General features: G+C 37.6%; 1 protein-coding gene and 1 long non-coding RNA gene across 2 annotated transcripts in view; one reads left to right on the top strand and one right to left on the bottom strand.

Annotated features, from left to right (window-relative positions):
* The window catches only part of LOC112628668, a 55,476-nt gene extending 50,070 nt beyond the window's left edge, over positions 1 to 5,406 (top strand). Inside the window, exons 3-4 of the long non-coding RNA XR_003120459.1 lie at positions 4,140 to 4,321; positions 5,215 to 5,406. This is a non-coding gene — a long non-coding RNA (uncharacterized LOC112628668). The remainder of the gene's footprint in view (positions 1 to 4,139; positions 4,322 to 5,214) is intronic.
* The window catches only part of FRMD6 (FERM domain containing 6), a 247,698-nt gene that overhangs the window by 180,581 nt on the left and 47,914 nt on the right, over positions 1 to 19,203 (bottom strand). The window lies entirely within an intron of this gene.

The raw sequence follows: 19,203 nt of genomic DNA, 5'->3' as shown, positions 1-19,203 counted from the left end.
ATCACTGTGCGGTTCTAAAATAAGAAGTTATGGCAGACGGGTTCATCAACAGATGTTAGTGAAGATCTATCTTAATCTCTACACCATGAAACATCATTTCAGGATCCATTGAAGCTTTTTTTCCATGTGAACTTTTCATAACAATTTATCAACAGATTTACCCCATTTAAAAGAAAATCCAACATTGAAAGCTCAAAATTGACACAGAATTACATTAGGATATGTTTTCTCATTTATTCTAAAAATATTTATCCATTGTACACTACTACAGGCTAAGCAATGTTCTAGATACTGATCTGTTTAAACAATAATTCATATTCAATAGCACAGGGGATAATCAGGTGGAAAAAAATACAAGCCATAAAACTCTAAGAACATTAAGACTGTGTGTGTATGTTTCTGATGGTTTCTGAAAACATGGACTAGTTAGAGGCCAATGGATCAAATACATACCTATATACTAAAAATATTTTAACATATACTTACATAATATATGCTAATGCATTTTATATTATCTGCATTTATTTGTATATTTATATAAAATGCATTTATTATATATTCATTATAAAGGTTTTTAATAATGAATATTACATATTCATGATAAAGATTTTTTTTTTTTTAAGAGGTCTCATTTTGTCACCCAGGCTGGAGTGCAGTGGCCTGATCTCTGCTCACTGCAGCCTTGACCTCCTGGCTTCAAGCCATCCTTCCACCTCAGCCCCCCAAGGAGCTGGGACAACAAGTACAAACCATCAGGCCTGGATAAATTTTTTGTATTTTTGGAAAGACGGGGTTTCACTATGTTGCTTGGGCTGGTCTCGAACTCCTGAGCTCAAGCAATCTGACCACCTTGGTCTCCCAAAGTGCTAAGATTACAGGTGTGAGCCACCATGCTGAGTCATATATAAAAATTAAAAGGCTATTCACCAAGGTGACAAGTAATTGTTCTCTGTGTATAATAGGATTACGACTGAACTTATTTTTCTTTCTTTTTATTATCTATATTTAAGTCCGTTTTTCTTCTATGATGAACCTATATACTTTAAGTTAATTTTAAAGAAATAATTTATAAAATTTGTCTTTGCTTCAAGAATGCCAAAAGTACTGGAATTTGAAGAGGAATTGCCCCAAGAATAAACCTTCTGGATTCTAGTATTTTCAAGTCAGTTCCCGGTGGCAAATAGCACAAGTTTTTTTTTACTTAGTAGTGGGAGATCCTGGATCTAGAAACATGTGCTGGGTAAATGAGGGATCTAGTGGGTGGTCAGGGATGGACAGAAACTACTGAAGGTGCTGGAAGGAAGTCCACCTGGCAGATAAACCATGATTTCTGACCATGGTGTCAAGGAACAAGTGAAGGTCATCCAACAGAACACTTTAAGAAGATCCAACACAGAGAAACAGGGAGTGCCAGACAGTGTGGGTGGTACCTGGGACCAGCAAACTGGGAGGGAATTAAAAGCATTCATTATGCACGTTTTATGTGACAAGCACTAAAGTATGTGATATTTTTATGCATCATAATGAGGAAACAGGCTCAGAGAGGCAAGGGAAACTAGCAAATGGTGAACACTGACTCCCAGTCATGCACTGTACAATGTATTTCACAGACATGATGAAAATTGCCAAGATTATACAAGTAGTGAGTAGGAGAGTTACAATTCAAATCAAGGTTTTCTAATTTCATGGCCAATGCTTCTTCCACTCACTGTCCTACCCTTCTTCTGACTCTACACTGTGAAACATCATTTCAGGAATCCATTTAAGCTGTAAGCATGGCAGGTCTCCTCCCAAGCTGCCCTCTGATGAGGCTGGCACCGGCAAGGCCTCTCAAGGAGAAGAGCTTCCTGAGGGCCCCACAGACACACAGACACAAATGCCATCTTCATCTAGTGTCAGAGAAGCAGAGGCAGCCCAATATTTATACAATTTTTGGCTGGCTCTAATTTCCAACAATTCATTGAATATAATAAAATGAGCCAATAATAAAAAGATATTCAGGAGGCTGAGGAGGGAGAATTACTTGAGTCCAGGGAGGTCAAGGCTGCAGTGAGCCATGATTGCACCACAGTACTCCAGCCTGCACAACAGAACCAGTAATTTTTTAAACAACAAATTAAAAAGATAAAAAGACATCATTCCTATTTCCAAAAGAAATGGTGGATTTAGGGATGAGAAAAGAGGACACAGATTGTTACTTCCTGGAATGAATTTTTTCATGTTGTCATAAGCTCTCAGCATTAGCCAATGTGGCATGAGCAGTATTAACAGGATCTTAGAAAGAAAGCGATCCCCATTATTTGCAGAAGTATCATTAAGGCTATACAACTGTGGCACCAAAGGACAGGCATTATTTAAAAATATGCAAAAATTTAAAAGATATTGGTTTACGTCAGCGGACATGTGCTGGAGGCAGGGGAGTCAATGTTGCAGGCAGAGTCCTGCCTTTAAAAGGTTTATACTCCAGCTGTGGAAATAGGGCCTAGCTAGAAAACAGGAACTTAGCAATAGAGGGCACTAATGCAGCAGCAGATGAGATGAGGGAAGGTATTCTTCTCTGCTGGAATGAACACCCTTCCACAAACCAAACCTCGCTCCATAGGCTGTTGGAGGCCTAGAACTGTCCAATTTTCAAAATAAGACTGTTAGCCTGCCATGTAATCTACTGTCATTGTGATATTAAGCAAGCCTATACTATGGAATAACACAAAAAAATCTGCTTGTAACTGATTTTTTAAAAATATTCACTTCATCTTTCGTTTTTTTTTTAGGGGTTTACCATGCTTTTCATCCACCCATTCATCCATCCATCCCTCCATCCATCTATCCATCCATTCACCCATCCATTCATCCACCTTAACATTTCATACACTGAGCTAGGTGCTGGGAATCTAAAGACCAGAGAGGCATGGCTGCTGCCTTCAGAGTGTGCTCTACCAGCTAATAGCATTGCACCTGCTTTTTTCTGGGACTTTTTGGCAATCATAACTGGAATATAAATGCCTTCTAGACAGAATGATAAGCTCTCTAAATAAATTAAGTATTCTAAGCATGGATTACATCAATGGTTCTCAAATGTTGATAAGAATGCCAATTGCCTGGGTCCATGTTAAAATGCAGATTCTGATTCAGGTCTGGAGGGGCCAAGATTTTGCATTTCTAATTAGCTCCCAGGTGATGCTGATATTGCTCGTCCCAGGACCACACTTAGACGGGCAAGGTTTTGCAGTACATCAATAAGTCTGGACTTCTGAACACCAAAGTTATTCTTCTTAAATTCCAGGGTAAATATAACATCACTAAATTCACTTTTCCTGCTTTAGAGAAACAGTTTCACAGAAGTGCTTAAGCCTTTAACTCATCTCCCTCTTTTCCCCACATTTCCCCTTCCAAAAAATTGAGAGTTTAGTCCAATTATTTTTCTATTTCACAGACTTTCTTCAATTTTCTTTAAGAAAGGCTACATATTGCTTCAGAAATCCACTGAGAATTAAACACACTTCAGAACAAGAAGAGGGGATGCAGCACTAATGACCCTAAGCCAGCCAGGTTGTGTTAGGAATCCATCATGATCATGTTTACTGCATGCTGCAGACCCACATGGGCACCTGCAATTAATTCTGATGGCTACAAGCCACGGGGTAGCTAACAGCTTGTGGGTGATTAAGAATGAATTACTAAACTTTGATTTAAAAGGTCCCAGGAAGAAAATGGGGACAAATGCCAGATATGTTTACATTACTCAGAGAGCTTAGTGAGAATGAATATTCTCATTTATTTTCTGGCAATGCCTCTTTTAAATTTTTCTGTATTTTAGAAAATTATGCTGCCTGTCCTTTGGTGCCACAGTTATTTAGCCTTAATGATACTTCCACAAATAACACGGATCCCTTTCTAAGATCCCACTGATCTTTGAGTATCATTTTTTCATAGGAGAAAATAAATTGGTAATTATTTCCACTGTTTGATGCGGGCACACATTGTATTTCTTAGTAAAAGATGATTTCACAGCCATCACCTCATTAACATTTCTGTATATTTCAAAACAAATGTTATATGATACTGTTTATAAACTCTGGGTTGGTACAGTTTCTAGTTCAATTACAAAAGACCCAAGATAGTTTTGTTTTTTTTTTCAGGGCCACACAGGGTGCCCACATCCATCCAGTCTCAAGATCTTTGGGAAATATGCTCACCCTCCAAAATGCTTACAGATATGTCTCCTCTTTTTTTGTAAAATAAATGCTCTTCTTATATTTGGTGTTTCCTCGGTATGGTCACAAGATTATTTAGTATGACATATTTAATGGTGAAGATAAAGGTGAGCACCACAATATTTTAAACAAATCACATTTGGGTGGGATATTATAAGAAAGAAAATTCCCAGGGGATAGAAAAAATGATTTCTTTAAATCACTCCATACTCAGTAAGCATCGTAGGGCTCTCAATATACATCACCAGGACCAGAAGATGCATTTGGCTAAGGCGTACCAGAGTAGGATATGAATCATGGAACACTATTCCAAGACTATTACAGAATCCACATACAATATAAACCAGAAAAGGCTGCATTTTAACCTCTGTGACTCATGCATTACAGCCTGTGACTCCATGAGGAGGGTTAGGAATCAGGCTGACATCCAGCTCAGGCCAAACAAACTTATAGCCAAGAGAAACAGAAGCATCACCTTCCCAGCAGAGAACAAGATGCACAGAGCTTGATACTTGACACTCGTTAGAATTATGTAACTTGTCAATGGTTGAGACTCTGGGGTAGAGGGTTTTGTGCTTTTTATTTTTTCTGGTATAAATATTTAAACTTCTCCATAACATTAGAGTTAGAACTTACTTCCCTGAAATGAAATTCTAAAACAAATTGGACAGCAAAACACTGCGGAATTTCTAAATGCCAACAGGTTTGTGTCCATTACAGAACACACAGCGTTTTGACCTCTCTCACTTTTCCTGGTGCTACTGCTTCCAAAATTGCTAAGGTCATTGTACCATGGGGCTCTAATTCTTGGTTAAGGAAGGCACCGAGATCATACCAGGAATATTCTCCTATTAGCTGAAACTTGAACTGTGCCTGGCAGGAGGTGTGTTATAAATATTTTTTGGCTAGCATTTGCTTTTTAAAACGTTCTTTTTTACCTGGGTTTCTCAAATTAGTTCCTGTAGTGATACTATCTCCATTTTTGCTTCTTTATGACTAGGGTCTTTAATGGCCTCAGGAGTGCCCTGGGCTGAAACTTGATCTGAGAAGGTTATTATCAGAACTTTGTTCCAAGAGAAAGCAGTGTGCTAGCTCTACATGTATACATGAGTTGCCATCAACATGAGTTCAATTACAATGAAGATGATTTGGAGTAGATAATTGTATTTTGGTTGCATGACATCCATTTTATCTGAGTGTAATAACGCCACAGGTTTTTTTTGACGGGGAGGGGGACACATTACCTTTACCCTGTTAGATATACTCTTACAGTTTTTTTGTTTTTTGTTTTTTTTGTTTTTAATAAATTACCTTTACCCCATTAGATATTCTCCCAAACAGGCATCAGGTGTGTGGCCAAAACCAGATCAATCAAATGAGAGACATGATTTTGGGAAGAGCATTCCACTTTAAAGGCAGAGTTTGGAGCTGCTGAGGCTGCCACGTGGAGATTGGAAATAGCAATAATCTAATAGAAGCCAGAGAAACCGAGCACTCATGGCCTGGTGTGATCCTGCATCAAGTTGTGTTCACACTCAGACCTATCCCTTGATTTTTACCTTTGAGATTTACAAGAACCAATAATTCCCTTTTTGGCCTAAGATAATGTGTGTCAGGAATTCTATGATTTATTACTGAAATCCAGACTTGTCATATTTTTCTACAAGTGTTCAAAATTATTTTATCATTTTCTATTTATAATGGAATTTCAATGAGCTGTTTAAAGGAAGACAAAAGTGGAGTGAATATTTTAAATTTAGATATAATCCCATTTTCATTTTTTTTTGGAACTTTAATTCTTTCTCTCTCAGCAAATATTTTATCAAGATCACGATGCTATAATAATAAGCACTACCATGGGTTGATTACGTTTTCACTGCTTTTTTCCTATGTCTGAACATATTCCTTTGTATGCTGCTAGTAAAATTATCAAATAGGGACAAAAACAAACAAACATAGGACATAGATGATTTATCAGTTTGATAAACAGTTGAGAGTTGGCTGCATTTATTTTCAATGGCAAATAATAACAATAATGGTAGCTAGCATTTATTGAATGCTTTCTCTATGGGGAGCTCTATGAAAGGTGCTTTACATAAGCTAACTCATTTTATCCTTAAACTTACCTGGGAGGCAGTGGTGTGCTGGTAAAATGGCTCTGGGGGATGAGGGGGCGAAGCCAGATTGAAGTTGGCTCATTTTTTGTGGTGTAAATACTCCCACCTTGGCTGGGTTCGAGCAACTGACAGTTTAAATACTAGTTTGCAAAATTCTTGCATATTTAAAAATCAGCTCTTGGGATCAGGTAAAATAGACTCCAGTCCACCACTGGAGGAACCTAAATTGGAAAACAGGTCATGCAGCTTCCTTAACTCTAGCAGTTTGTAAACCCAAGTTTGTACTACTCTAGAGCACACCTCTGGAGTACAGATTACAGTGTCAACCTCTGTACTCCTTTCTAATCCTGGGGCAGATTTTTGCTGTGTTTAAAAAGAGTACTTCAGTGTTTTATATTTTATGGGTGAAGAGCAAAAATCAATATTAAATATGATACTTGTATCACTGTCTTTGGTTAACAGACACCAAGCTATTCTGCCACAGAATGTTTTGAAGATAACTGTGTCTAGTGTGTGTCTGGGCACGTTAACAAAAATTAAAGAATGATAAAAAGGATGGAGCATCAATTATGAGTGATCTCTGGGAATGTTTCAGCCCCAAACTCTTCCTAATTTGTGTGTTGCCATGTTTCTTAATCTTACTATTAACACAACCCTTTCTAAGAGGTTCAGGAAATTTATGGGTGAGTTTTGAGCCCATGGAAAATACTGAGTTGTAATTACGGATTTAAAATCCTTATACACATGTGTGTGTAGTGTGTGTATGTATAAATGCCAAATATTCCCATACTACAGAAAATTAAGTATAACTGTCGAGATGTTACACTAATTTCCTTTCATCTTCATGCAGGCTTGACTACAAAGTCTTTCTTGGCTCACAAGTAGAAGATTTTGCATATATTGTTTATTATTTCATTCCAAGCCCAAAAGCCACAACAAAGTAAAATTGATTAAAAAAACTATAAACAGTAGATAATAGACATCTTTGCACAGCAGAACTCTCAGAGTTCACTAGATAATAGACATGAAAGCACTTTGGAAAATTCAAGGCATGACACAAATGTGAGGAATTATTATTGAGTACAAAAAAAAATCTCAAAGGAAAATTCCTCAGCAGCTCAACTTATACACATTGCTTTCAAACTATGAGTGCATAACAAAGTAGAAACTTCCCTGCTATACACATGTAATAAAAGAGCTAATAACTGATGTGGCTCTGGGACTGTATATTTTGTATGTATTTGAAGAAGCATGATTTTAGTTTTTAAGGAAATCACTCTTGCATTCCTTACCAAAGGTATTAAGGAAAAAAATTCTCCATAAGAAATAATATAGAATTTTATATTTGAATATTTACATAAATCCTTAAGTTTTAAAAACCTCATACCATTAATAAAGTATTATTAACTTTATTTAAATAGGATAATAGTATTGAGATATATTTTTAAGAGTTCTTATCTGTTGGAGTTACATAAAAATCTTCACAGATGAAATAATATAATGTCTGAGATTTGCTTCAAAATACCTGGGAAAGGGGCCATAGGGGCAATCAATGAAATGAGACTGGCCATGTTTTTGGTAACTGTTGAAGCTGTGCTGATGGTACACGAAATAATTTTTTATATGTTTGAAACTTTCCATAATAAAAGTTCAAGAAACCTATGTCACAGCAATATCTGAAACTCTTTAGAACAATTCTAAGGGCTGAACAAGAGTATGGTGCAAATTCATTGCCCAAGTACCCATTCTTACTGACTTCACTGTCTGATTTTGGTCTCTTCTAGTCCAGTCCACCCTTATATTGCTGCCAGAATTACATTTCAAAAAAATTAAATGAGTTCATGGAACTTCCTTGCCCAAAATAATTCTTTTGAGTTCCCATCACCAAAAGAATACAGTTTGCAATTCTTTCTTTTGTGATCTCACAGCACCTTAGTCTCATTCTCCTATAGAAATGTCCTGTGTGTGTATAATCTTTTCAGCATCTGTGTTCTTGTGTCCTGCAAGACGGTAAAAACCATGAGTACAGAGATCAGGTCTTTCTATCTTTGGTGCTTAGCATATTATCAAGCATGTGGTAGATGCTCAATACATTTTTGATGAGCCAAATAAATGTGAAATACAAACAGATTATATAAAAGTAAACGTTTAGACCAATGAAACTACAACAGGCAAGTCATGATAGCTAAACAATTTTTACTTAGCAGTTTTGTTTTCTATTTTGCTTTAACCCTTCTAAATAAGGCATGAAATTTATTTATAATCAAAATTAAAGGTGAAATACTTATGCTAATAAAAAAGTATATTTTAATTGAAGAAGACACAGGTAAATGAAATGGGCATAATTTTTGATACACTTACATATATACATCTAAAGCAAATCTAGCTATCAGAAATATACTATCCTCAACAGATAGGATCTTGGTAATACTGTCAGTGCAAGATTGGTTGTTTTAGTGCTGTAATCATAGTCATAAAAATCATAATCAACTTGGGTACCCTTCTGCAAGCAATAAAAATCAGATAAATTAGACTTCATCAAAAGTAAAAACTTTTGTTCATCAAAAGATACTATCAACAGAGTGAAAAGACAATTCGTAGAATGGGTGAAAATATTTGAAAATTGTGTAAAGAACTCCTATACCCCAACAACAAAAAGTCAAACAATGCAGTTAAAAAATGTGCACAGGGCCTGGATAGAATTTTCTCCAAAGAAGATATACAAATGGCCAAGAAGTATATGGAAAAATGCTCAATGTCACTAGTCATTAGGAAAATGCAAGTTAAAACTATAGTGATAGATGACTTCACACTCACTCAGAATGGCTATAATTTCAAACATGGAGTATAATAAGTGTTGGTGAGGACACAGAGAAATTGGAACCACATATGCTGCTTGTAGAAATGTAAAGTGGTACAACCACTGTATACAACAGTGTGGCATTTCTTTAATAAGGTAAACACAGAATTACCATGTTACCCAGCAATTCTAGGTATATACTCATGAAAAACAAGTGTTAAAACAGAAACTTGTATGCAAATGTTCATAGAAGCACTATTCACAATACACAAAAGAAAGAAACACCCAAATGTCTATTGTCAAATGACTGAATAAGGAAAATGTGGTATATCATACTATGGAATATTATTCAGCCATAAAAAAGAAGAAAGCACTGGATTATGATACAAATGGATGAATCTTGAAAACATTATGATAAGTGAAAGAAGCCAGACACATAAGGGCACATATTATATGTTTCTATTTATAGAAACTATCCAGAATGAGTAGATCCATGGATACTGAAAGCAGATTGGTAGCTGTCAGACTGAGGGTAGGAGAGAATGAGGAGTGACTGCTTAATGGGTATAGAATTTCCTTTTGGAGTGATAAAATGTTTTTGAAAGCAGATTGTGATTAAGGTTGCACAACACTGTGAATATACTATTGTTGAATTTATACTTTAAAATGGGAACTTTTTTGTATGTGTATTTTACCAAAATAATAAATGAAACTTTCAAAGTTCAACTTCCAGAGATCCTATTTTGAAGCACCTGGTATGGGGCCTAGGAGCGTGTAGTTTTAATAAATACCACGGTAACTTGATGTAGGTGGTATTGGGAACAAACTCTGAGAAACACTGGTGTATTGTTTCTAGGGATATTTAAATTACTTCCATGATAAAAACCTCATACCATATAATCTAGCAAGGAAAATGCCTCAGGGACATCACACATTAACCTTCAAAGTTCCTACCTCTTAATATGGGAAACCATTCAGGACTTTAAATGACATGTCTCCAGGGCCTAGTTATGTAAAAACACCTTCAGTCTCTCCACTGAGAACTCTTCCCGTGACATCTGGAGTCACAATTCTGTTCCCTGATCAAGGTTAATCTCTCCTATACTCTTGATCTCATTCTTTTCTTCTCTCTCATGTTTTCAACAATTTTGGTTTCTAGTGCTTCCTCCCTTCCAGCTAAAAATCATGCCTACATGTCTGCATCCTAACAATGGGTCTCCCTTAACCTTTTCTCACATCCATACACAGCCAAGATCCTTGAAAATCCAGTGGATGTTTTGTCTCTCAATTTTTGTCTTCCACCTCCTTACTCTACCCCCATTGAATCCTCAGAGCAGTGCTGTGAGATTTATACTGTTTTTATTTCATTTTACTATGGGGAAAATAATAAGCTCTACCAGGATATAAACTCCATGAGAAGAGGAACCTTGTGTGTTATTCATTGCCCTTTTCCCAGAACCTAGATGAGTACTTCAGTCAATGCTCAATGAATATTTATGGAATCAAAACAGCATGTAAATGATAAGCAAAGCTTTGAGAATGGAGGAAATCTAAGAAAACCCAGGTTCGATGATCTTGACCCATTTAGAGATGTAACAATTTGAAAATTATTAAACTCAAGTAAAGTCACCCCAACTTTGAAGTCTGTCCCAGAATTTTGTCCCAGGCAATATTGTTAGGAAGCAACTGGAAACTTGCCCATGAGTACTCAGAAACCTCTGCTCTAAGACACCCCACATCAACATAACCGACAAGGTTTGGAGAGTTCAGAAGAAGGGACTCAAATTGTAATTTTGTTCTTTTATTACAGAAGTATTCTGAAATAAGAGAAAATATAGGAGAGGGTAGCTCTTGCATGGTGTTTACCTTAATATATTAGTCTAAGAAAGTAAATGGATTTGAGTATTGTGCTTTCATAAACTTCCTTTTCCATTCTTGTTTCAATATAAATTCCTAGTATTTTAAAATTTCCTTTGACAAAGCATTAAAAAACCACAGCTAGTAAGCTATATTTTTCACTTTTGAATCATTTTTCCTTTAAATTTTATTGACAGCAAAACAATGATTTCGTTTATTTGCTTATGGAATCTATTTATAACTATCTACTCTAAACAACTAAAAATTAAGTCCTATAAGTATTTGTATTTTGTGGCACAGAAGATAAAAAGGATGAGCATCAGGATAAAATAAAAAACGCAGGAGGTGAGCTTACTTCACAGGGCTGTAAAATCTACTTTGCAAAGTAAGTTTGCCATGCATCCTCTCGTTTAAGACAGTCTGTCCAATTTTCATTGAGCCTCTACTCTAAGCCAGGCATTGTGGTAGGCAATGAAGACCCAAAGACAAAACAGAGCGGCCCCTATCGTGATGGTCTTGCAGTTTCACAATACAATGTTTCACCATGGGTGAAAGGTCTCAAAACACCTGAAGCAAAACCCCATTTCAGATGCATAAGGAACATCTAAAATATGGATCACAGTGAGAAATATCTCCTTCCCAACCTTCTTTCTCTGTATGCAAACATTTTCCTTCTGTCTGGCCTGACAACTGGAACATGGATTCCAAGAATAGGGCAGAAAGTTTGTCACACGCCGACAGGTGGCAGCCCCACCAAATCTTGGCTCCATTTTTTTTTTGGCCCCTGAGCTAGTCTTCTCTTGGTTCTTTACCGCCCTCAACGTTTTTCCTGATTCTGGGGATCTATGCCATCACCAAAGCACCAGAGCTGAACCTAGACTTTTAAGAGAATTTCAATCAAGAAAAAAGAGCACGTTCTAACTATTGCCACTGATATTATAAAGCATTCAGGGTGGGCAATAGTTGGAAGGCTCTAAAGCATTCTTTTTAAGACAGCCGGAACACAAAGTGTGTCTTTTGTTGGAGTGTTCCAAGAGAATATTTTTCTTGCTAGTCACTGGAACAGCTGGTTGGGGATTTCCCTATTTTTGTTAGCGTGAATCAATTTGGTAAGGAAAGTAAATGAATCTTTTCAACTCTCCACCTTCCTCTACTCCCCCCGCTCTCATAAGTCAGCTGTACCTCAGGAAAGGTAAGAAGCAGACAAAGAAGTCATCTGCAAATGACTCAGATGGCTGGATTTTTCTTTCGGGGTTTCCCACCACCAGGCAAGAAACTTTAGTAGAGAGAGAAAGGTGGGGGTTGGGGGAACATGTTACTGGCTATACACTCAATGCCTCTGCTCTCCCAGACAATCACATTCCATTCTGGAATGTAACTGCCCAGAAGGAAGCCAGAATTGGTTACACAGGTGGAATGCCCAACCTTAAATTTGCTCCCCCCACCGACCTGCCCAAAGTTCTTTATGATAGGTACATTTTCCCAATGCTATTTATTCATTTTTTCTTTCAAAACATGCTCGTTAAGTATCCACTATGTGCCAGGCACTATGTAGATGTTGAAAAATATAATAATGAGAAAAACAAATGCTTATTGTCTGCTGGGGAAATTGACATTGGTCAAAATATAACACAAATGAGCTCATAAGCTAAGGTAAATGTTGAGAAGAAACACAGTACTATGACAGCTTCCACAAAGGGACCAGACATGGACTGAGGTGGCGGCAGCTTAGGGAGGGAGAGGTGAAAGATAGTTAACCAGGTGGAATAATTCAGAAGAGTGACATCCAGACAGAAAACAGCATGTGCAAAGGCCCTGTGACAAGGGGGAGCTGAGTGTGTTAGAGAAATTAAAAAAGATAAAAAACGGTGGAATTCAGAGATGAGGAGAGTAGTGCAAAGTGGAAGTAGGATCTATTAAAAATAAAAGAAGCCCATTAAAACCAATACGTGAGTCCAACAAGGTTTTGGCATACAAGAGCAAGATATAAAAGTCCATTGTATTTCTAAACGCTAGCAATGAACCATCCAAGAATGCAAAACTCCCCAAATTGATCTACAGATTCAAGACAATCCCCATCAATATCCCAGATTATTTCTTTGCAGAAATTGACAAGATGATCCTAAAATTCATATGGAAATTTAAGGTACTCAGAATAAACAAAACAATTTTGAAAATGAAAAAGTAGAGATCGTATTTCTCAGTTTCAAACCTTACCACAAAGCTGTAATAATCAAGACATTGTGGTACTGCTGAGAAGATAGACACACAGATCAATGGGATAGCACCAAGAGTCCAGAAATAAACCCTGTTACCTTAGTTGGCTAGTTGATTTTTGACAAGGGTGCCAGGAAAATTATTGGGAAAGAATAGTTTTGTAATAAATTGTGCCAGAACAACTGAATATCTATATTCAAAAGAATGATGTTATACCAACATCTCACACCAAATACGAAGATTAATTCAAAACATATAATTGACCTAAATACAAGCATTAAAACTATAAAGCTTTCAGAAGAAAACATAGGAGTAAATCTTCCTGATCTTGGATTAGGCAATGATTTCTTAGCTATGATATCAAATTCACATGTGACATAAGAAAATAACTGACGGATAGAACTTCACTAAAATTAAAAACTTTGGTGCTTCAAAGTACACCATCGAAAAAGTAAAAAACCCACAGAATGGGACAAAATATTCTCGTATCATAGATAAATCAAGTGACGGACTTATAACTAGAATATACATTCTTAAAACTCAACAATAAAAAAGACAACACAATTTTAAAATGTACAAAGTTAACACAAACAAAAATATGAATCTAGACACAGATTTTGTACCTTTCACAAAAATTAACTCAAGATGGATCATAAATCTGAATGTAAAATGCAAAAATATAAAACTCCTAGAAGAAAACACAAGAGAAAATCTGGATGACTTTGGGTGTGGTGATGACTTTTTATATATAAGATCAAAGCCATGGTCCAGGAAAGAAATAATTGATAAGCTAGACTTCATTAAAATGAAAACTTCTGCTCTGTGAAAGATACTGTCAAGAGAACAAAAAGACAAGCCATAGGCCGGGCGCAGTGGCTCACACCTGTAAACCCAGCACTTTGGGAGGCCAAGGCAGGCAGATCACGAGGTCAGGAGATCAAGACCATCCTGGCTAACACGGTGAAACCTCATCTCTACTAAAAATACAAAAAATTAGCCGGGCGTGGTGGTGGGCGCCTGTAGTCCCAGCTACTTGGGAGACTGAGGCAGGAGAATGGCATGAGCCCGGGAGGCAGAGCTTGCAGTAAGTGGAGATAGCACCACTGCACTCCAGCCTGGGCGAGAGTGAGACTGTCTCAAAAAAAAAAAAAAAAAAAAAAAAAAAAAAAAAAGACAAGCCACAGACTGGGAGAAAATATTTGCAAAAGACACATCTGATAAAGAACTGTTATTCAAAATATATAAGGAAATCTTAAAAGTCAACAATAAAAAGCGAACATCCCAAGGGAAAAAATGAGCAGATGAAGAGACACCTCACCAAAGAAGACGTACGGATGACAAGCGAGCATATGGAAAGATGTTCAACATCCTACGTTATTAGGGAATTGCAAGTTAAAACAACAATGAGGTACTATTACACACCTATTAAAATGGCCAAAATCCAAAACACAAAACCAAACGCTGGTGAGGTTCTGGAGCAACAGGAACTCTTCATTCATTGCTACAGAGAATGCAAAATAGGATAGCCACTTTGGAAGACAGTTTGACTGTTTCTTCAAAACTAACTTACAACACCCTTATATGATCCAGCAATCACACTCCATGGTATTTACCCACATGAACTGAAAACTTAAGTTTACATAAAATTCTGCACATAGATGTTTATGCAGTTTTATTCACAACTGCCAAAACTTAGAAGCAGCCGAGATAGCCCTCAGTAAGTGAATGCATAAAGAAAAACTGTGGTCCATCCAATACAATGAAATACCCTGCACTAAAAGCAAATGAGCTATTGAACCACAAAAAGACATGGAGGAAACTTCAATGCATATTGCTAAGTGAGAGAAACCATTCTGGAAAGGTTACATGCTGTATGATTACAACTAGATGGCATTCTATAAAATGCAAAACTACGGAGAGATCAATGTCTGAGAGAAGGATGAAGAGGCAAAGCACTAAAGGGTTTTGAGGGAAGTAAAACTATTCTGTATGATACTACAATGGTGGATACTCATCATTGTACATTTGTCAAAACCCATAAAATATACAACGTAAAGAGTGAATTCTAATATAAACTATGGACTTTGATAATAATGTCTCCATGTAGATGTATCAGTCGTAACCAATGTACCACTCTGGTGGGGAATGCTGATAGTTGGGGAGACTGTGCATGTGTGGGGAGCAGGGGGTAGTTAGGATATCTCTGTACCTTCCTCTCTATTTTCCTGTGAACCTAAAGCTGCTTTTTAAAAAGCCTATTTAAAAGAAACCCACCCAAACATATTAAAAACTCCATTATCCATATCACTCCACCATGTAAAGTGTTCTCCCTAAAACTGCTCGGCTGGTTTATGAATTATCGTAACTAGAAGGTAAGATGTTTTCTAAAAACTTTAAAAAATATGGGCAAGAGGCCAGCTGCAGTGGGTCATGCCTATAATTCTGACAATTTGGGAGTCTGAGGCAGGAGGATCACTTGGGGCCAGGAGTTCAACACTAGTCTGGGTAACATAGTGAGACCCTGTGTATACAAGTTTTTTTAATTAGCTAGGCATGGCAGCATGGGCATGTAGTCCCAGCTACTCAGGAGGCTGAGATGGGAGGATCACTTGAGCCAAGGATGCTGAGGCTGCAGTGATTCATGATTATACCACCACACCCTGGCTTGGACAATAGGGTGAGATCCTGTCTCAAAAACATATGTATATAACATATATTAATAAATATATAATATATATTAGTTGTATTATATAATATATATTATACACGTTATATAATATATATATGGGCAAGGATTTGAGTAGAGATTTTACCATAGGAAAATAAACAGATGACAAGATGTGTTTAATGATAAGGTCAATAAACACATGATAAGATGCTCAACATCATTATTCACAAAAGAAACACAAATCAGACCCACTTCACATCCACCAGGAAAGCTTAAAATAAAAAAATCAGACAATAATAAGTGTAGACAAGGATGTGGATAAATTGGAACCTTCATACCTTGCTGGTGGGATTGTTAGGTGGAGCAGTCACTTTGGGAAAGTTTCTCAGTGTTTCAAAACATATAACCCAGCAATTTCACCCCAAGAGAATTAAAAACATGTATCCACACAAAGATATGTGCATTAATGTTTATAGAAACATTACGCATAGTAACCAAACAATGGAAACAACCCAAATGTGCATCAGCTGGTGAATGGATCAACAAAATGTGGTATATCCACATCATGGAATATTATTTGGTCACAAAAAGGAATGCAGTGCTAATATATGCTACCACATAGATAATCCTTGAAAACATTTTGCTATGTGAAAGAAGCCGGTCTCAAAAGACTATACACATTCCATGTACAAAATAGGCGAGATAGAAAGTAGAAATGTCCAGAATAGGCAAATCTATAGAGCAGAAAATAGATTATTGGCTGTTTAGGGATGGGGTGATGGGAGAATAGGATTATGATTGGTAAACAGTACAGGGGTTTTATTTTTGAGGTGGTAAAAGTGTTCTAAAATTGACTGTGTGATGGTTATACATACTGTGAATATATTTTAAAAACCACCATATTATATACTTTAAAGGGACAAATTTTATGTGTGTAAATTATATTTCAATAAGCTATTTTTTTAAGTGGGGCTAGAAAGGTTCAAGGACTCTGGAAGCCATGGGAGTACTGAGTTTCCCTGATTTCAATCAAAAGATGACTGAACAGGCTCAAAATGTCCTTGTAGTTCCCTGAGCATTAGAAGCGAAAACTCCAAAATATCTGAGTAGTTCACTTTTGGTGGGGAATGCGGGTAAACTGCTCACTGCTCTTTCCTTTCCCTGAAGGGGAGTCTTTATCTCCTCTTGAGTCTCACTTTGGGTCAACAATACATCTAACTGAGCAACTGCCCCGGGGCCCTGTGTTCTCCACTGGAGAGTACCTGGCACACACTTCTAGTCCTCTCTGGGCTCTGGTTCCTCTGCCTGGTTCATCAGCTTTTAGTAAAACAAGCAGGAAAGCATAACCTTTGGGGTCACATAAATGACTCTGCTGCACAGCTGAAGTGCAGGCCTTTGTCCAACTGCTTCCTGCCCCACTTCCTGTGGTGGCAGATATTGATTTTTCTCATGACAAAGCAATTATTTACCCGTTCTGGAAGGCTGGGAATTTTAATCCCCAGTTTTAGAGAAGGGAAAGTGACTCTGGCAACCTCTTTAAGTAGAATGTTATAGAAGGAAAAGCTAAATAGTGTGATGGCTGTCTGGGCAAAGAAGAGAGAGATAGTAATATTTACATAGAACTGATGGGTATTGAAAATAGGAAAGGTAGAAAGAATGTTTTAAAAGGAAAACTTCTAGGATTATATCCAAAATAAACAACTTCCTGTAGCCTAGGCTCTAAGCCCTTGTCCAATAAAAAATCAACCATCATAAGAAACAACTCACTCTCCAATCACGCAGCACCATTGTAACTAAGCTTTGAGGATTGGTGACTACATCACATCGTACCATGGGTAGAGTGACAAAATCCTTCCTTCCTGTAATAGTGATATCATATGGGTAAAAGCTTACTTATGTGGAAGAAGTTGGTTTAAGCATGTGGTTCAGGAAAACATAACCAGTTAGTAGACTTCAGAATGAATTGAGACGTACAGCCATTTGAACTATGTGGACAAGTCCCTACAGGCAGACAGGAGCAGGGTGAATTCCCTGTGTACCCCCACCCTCCATAGACTTGCCTCCTTGGTTGTGCAAGGTGCTGGCAGAGCTGCCCAGGCACATGCAACAACCAGTCAACCCAAGGCTGTGAATTAGGTTCTTTCCCCACCCGCCTAGAACCTGCAATTCTGCTGTTCCCCAAAAGACTTTCCTCCTATTGGTCTTACTATAATTGAAAGAGATAAAAGGATCCACATTGAAGAAAGTAGCCCACGAGGAAAACTGCAAGTGAGGGGAGCTGTTGTCAGTGTTCAATGACAAGAACTCACTAGGCACAACCTCAGCCAAGACCCAGAGACGCTCTCTGACAGGGGGACGGGGGCGGCATCCCAGGAGGAAACAGGAAACCTGGGTCTAGGGGCCTGGCAATGTCATCTTAAGACCATGACATTTATTGATAGGGTTCAGAAGAGTATTTCTGTTTTAAAGGATGGCATTAGTAGCTGGGACAAGCCAGGTAGAAATGTCTGAATGTGATTATTTCCTGGTTGCTGAATGAGTTGAAGATCATCAACATTTGGTGAGACTCAGTACTAGGTCAGGAATTATACAAAACAGAGAGTCAGCCGTGATCTCTATGCATTAGACTCCTGTAAAAATACCAGTGTGTTGCCCAGACTCTGAGCTAATAGCCTCAGGAAAAATAATTTATGCCATTCAGGACAACTCATACAAGTGTAATGTGGAACCTGTTTTATCCAGCCTTTTTTAAGGCAATTTTTCTGGAAATCAAACCACTCTAAGAAATAAATCCTTGTAAACATCTCTGAGTAATTGCCAAAACCTCTCTAGCAGAGCAGTTCCCTACCATCAACCTGCCCCACCCCAGAAAAAACTCCAGACTCTTCTTGAAGCCCAGAAAAAACCTAAGTAGATCTTGGCTTTGTTCATCTGGCATTATAATTCCTCTGAATGGTGCTCTCTTTGATTGGGCTACACCTAGGTAAAATCAAGAGAGCTGCAAAAGGTATGTGACCCAAGCACTTGGCAAGACATGGAGGAGGCAGAGACTATTATTGGTTGTAGGACACAACAATTTCTGGACTGTTCTAAAGACACATTATTCAGAGTGAACTAATAGCAGTATTGCAGCCCTCAAAGGGCTGGATGACATTGATAACATTCACTGACGTTCCACTAAGTGCCAGGCCATGTGCTGAGCACTGGGTTGACAAAGATTTACAAAATGGGGTTGAATGAGCTTTAGGATAACTTAGGACTGAGCTCTGTCTCCTCACTACTATCACTGTTGAGAAGGTCAGTTTGTGGGCCAGATTTGAAGCTTGTAAC

The sequence above is a fragment of the Theropithecus gelada genome, chromosome 7b (assembly GCF_003255815.1).
Source record: "Theropithecus gelada isolate Dixy chromosome 7b, Tgel_1.0, whole genome shotgun sequence".
NCBI lineage: Eukaryota > Metazoa > Chordata > Mammalia > Primates > Cercopithecidae > Theropithecus > Theropithecus gelada.
This window is presented reverse-complemented; position numbering and strand designations above follow the sequence as displayed.